The sequence below is a fragment of the Maniola jurtina genome, chromosome 12, assembly GCF_905333055.1.
Source record: "Maniola jurtina chromosome 12, ilManJurt1.1, whole genome shotgun sequence".
Lineage (NCBI taxonomy): Eukaryota > Metazoa > Arthropoda > Insecta > Lepidoptera > Nymphalidae > Maniola > Maniola jurtina.
In genome coordinates, this window is record NC_060040.1 from 14,526,857 (window position 1) to 14,531,070 (window position 4,214).

Genomic DNA, 4,214 nt, shown 5'->3' on the forward strand with positions numbered 1-4,214 from the left:
ATTTAACTGTTTATTACCTATAAATTGAAATAATACATAGATAATCCTGAAATGCTATTATAAAATATCATCATAATAATATGATGGAAATATTAAGCTAGCATATGAAAATTCTTAAAACGAAAAGTTCGCTTTTTTTTTGAAAATCAAATAAATGGTCATTTCTATCATCCCATACATAAACCAAACAATTCGAAACTATCCATTACTTTTCTGAAATAATATAATATCCTGTGCCCCATTTTGTTATTGCAATCAATACACATTATTTTCAATTATATTATTCTTATATTGTAAGAAAGAAAAACGGAGTCATTTTATTTTTATTAGGTAGTTAGGCTGACCAGGAATATAATTTAGAAAATATTAAATAAAGAAATATTTAGTAAGTATGCAAGGTTATTTTTAATACAGACTAAAATTCAACAGTAAAAAAATAAAAATTACTACTTGTTGTATTTTAGCTTTTCTGGGTTTTTTAAATTGGCATGTCTAGTAAATTGGTTCCTCTATGATACTGACTAGGTAATTGTTTTTTTTTTAGCATCCATGGAAAGAATAATTTATTTTTCAACAATATTAGCCACTAACTCCATAGCATTTAAAATAATATATAGCTTATGATTTATTAATATTTATATTTTTAAATTAAAATATTATGATTTTAAAATAACCTTGTATTATTAATATTATTTAATATCTAATGTAATGTAATGTATATTGTATTATTAATATCATTTAATATCTAATGTAAGTGTAAGTAATACATATAATATAAATGAATGTAAATAAGCAATGTATCACTATGATAACAGCTATTTCAATAATATTATATTCCTGGTCATACACTTTCATACGCTTGCAATTTTCTTTTAGAGGGGTCTCTCCGTCACTCGCTCCATACAAACGTAGTTCCTATTTCATTTGAATATTAAGCAACCAAAGTCCATGAAATTTTGCAGACATATTCTAGAAATTAATATCTATGTCTGTTTTCCAGATTTCTGTTAAAATATTTGGTTTCAAAGTTACGCGATCTTTAAAATTCACATACAAATCTTTGAGCTCCTGTAATTTTGAAACTACATATTTTTAGAAAAATCTAAAACACCACAGGCACAGATATTAATTTCTAGAATATGTCTACAAAATTACATGGACTTTGGTTGCTTTATATTCAAATGAAATTGGAACTACGATTGTATGGAGTAAGTGACGGAGAGAGCCCTGTTAACGTAAGTTCATATCACTGACAATCACTACAATCGAACCCACCACCTCTCTGCCATCAGAGTTTCTATCTTCATTTATTATTTGTTGTTGTTATATGAGATTCAGAAATTTCTCTAAATATATTAAATGTGAAGAATTATATTTTTGTTCTAATGCCCTTTCACATTTGTCATTTGGCCGCGCGGTTTAGTAGTTTCATCCCAACCAATATGTTTATGTCAAGAATATATTTTTTTTACAAGCTGACATCCCTGTTTTCGCACGGGTGCGCGTAAATTTTAATAATATGCATATAAAGTATAATATTTTTGAGTTTCTTGTGTCACTTATGTTTAGCTTTAAATGATAAGAATATGTAATTTTTAATTATAATGACGATATCGATAAATAATAATCGAATCAAACTTTATTATTATTCAAACTTTAATAAGTAGCCATTTTTTAAATAATTATAATAGTTTTTGCATACCTAAAATTAAATTTGGTATTTAAATATTTGTGATTGTAGTAATTTATTAGATATTCATGGTGATTTATTTAATGTTATTTATTCATTTTAATTTTATCCTAGAGATGCCCTTGTCTTTTTTTAGACCTAGCATCCTATTATCCTATTATGATTGCTAAACCGCACGGCCAACTTGTCAATTTGAAAGAACCTTTTAATTTCCTAATACTTACTTATGCCGGGTTTATCTTTATAATCTAGAGTAGCTAATGTTAAGTATGAAACACTTGTAACATATTTAATATTTTACGAAAAAAAAAAATTAAAATCGAAAAAAAGTAATTCGATTTTCTACGAAAAAAGATAACTCAATAAATTTCCTTTTCAGCAAATATGTATTTTATTTTATTATCCTTTAACGTAGCCTACGTATCCTTGCGTTGCTGCCGATGCGACGGACGCGACAATACCTACCAACTAAAAACTAACAAACTATGAAACATGTATGACTCCTAACGCAGGTGGCACGGAAGAGGCGCCATACATTTTCATACTGTTTCATGATGATCAACCCATCGCCGGCCCACTACTGAGCACGGGTCTCCTCTCATGATGGGTTTAGGTCCTGGCCCAATGTAGATAGGCAGACTTAGCACACCTTTGAGCTCATTATGGTGAAATCTCAGGCATGCAGGTGTGTTAACGATGTTTCGGATGTTTTCGTTCACCATTCTCCTCGGAAGGAACTGTATTCCAACCAGTGGTAGATTATTTTGACGATTCACTTGTAAAAAGTTAATTTGAATGAAAATCTATTCTATTCTATTGTTAAAACAAATGATATTTAATTGCTTAGCTCCGAAAAGTTAGAGCTGCATGCCCGGAATCGAACCCTCGACCTCCAGAATAGAGGACAAACGTCTTGATATGGCTTAAAACCTCCGAGAGAACTCTGATCTTTCAGGATAAAAAGTATCCCAGGATGCAAGCTGTGTCCAGTATATAACTAACTAGCTGATGCCCGCGACTTCGTTCGTGTGGATGTAGGTTTTTTAAAAATCCCGTGGGAACTCTTGATTTTCCGGGATAAATAGTAGCCTATGTGCTAATCCAAGGTATAATCTATTTCCATTCTTAATTTCAGCCCAATCCGTCCAGTAGTTTTTGCGTGTAGGAGTAACAAACGTACACACAAACTTTCTCCTGAACTGATTTTCTGGAACAAAAAGCCCTTCCCTGAGAAAGCAAGTTATCTCTATATGTCAAAAACGAGGTGACGGTTGTGAAAAGCTAGCAGACAGACATTTCGCATTTATAATGTTACCTCTTATGGATGGATGTGGATTAAGTATTTAATGATACAGCAGTGACATGTAGGTCTTCGTAAAATGCTGATTGTGAAGAAAACGTAAAGTAAGTTGTACTCAATAAGTAAGTAAGTACTCTCAGAATGTCCCCGTAAGTAAGTCAATTAATAAAAGTTAAGTAGGTACCTATTTAAGAGAGCCAGATATGAGAAAGGCGAAATGCATCAACAGCGTTTTGAACTTAAATTTTTATTCTTAGTGCAATTTGCTTTTGAATAATGCTTTGAAAAGGAGCTAGTTACCCAAAGCGGTGAATAACTAGTTGTTATTAAGGGTACGCTTCTTACGCTCTTCTCCATACAAGCGTATCACGCCTATTGTTAAGATCCATAACCTAGCCTAATCTTCTGAAATTGCCAATCCGCACTTGACCAGCGTGGTGTACTTATTAGCAGATCTGCAACGGGTTGAAATTTAAAGCCGATTCACACCAAGCACATACACGTGATGCACGTGAATCCGTAGACAACTGCACGCATTACGTCTACGCGAACGTTCACGCCACGCAAGCGGTATGCCATGTCTCATACAGTTGCATACATTACAACGCAATGGTACGCGCTACGTCGACGCATACGCGGCCTGTGTGAGCGGCGCACCAGATGTCTGCAGCATAGATTTAAAATCTCATGACGGACTCCCTGGCGCAGTGGTAAGCGCTGTGGTCTTATTAAGGGGGGTGCCGGGTTCGATTCCCGGGGCTTGTAATTATATAATTTCTAAATATCTGGTCTGGTGGAAAGCTTCGGCTGTGGCCAAGCGATTTAGCGTTCCGGTATGGTGCTATCTAGAAATCAAAGAAGTAATAGGTACCAGGTTAGCCCACTTCCATCTATTACTGCATCATCACTTACCACCAAGTAAGATTGCAGTCAAGGGATTTGTGCTTACCTAGGTATCTGAATAAATAAATCTTCGGTCCTTAATATAAGCGCCCGATGCAATACCTATCATAGCAAATGCTAAACTATTTCTTTATAGGACGTATCTTGTCTATAGAAATAGTGAGTCACCCGAAATATCTACTTGGTGCAGAGATAGGGAGACAAACAGGCAACTTTTTATCCCGGAAAACCAAAGAGTTAGAATAGAATAGAAAGATATTTAGGTATTCGATTTACATATCATATAGGTAACTAGGTGTGTCTACATATTATGGTGTCTTG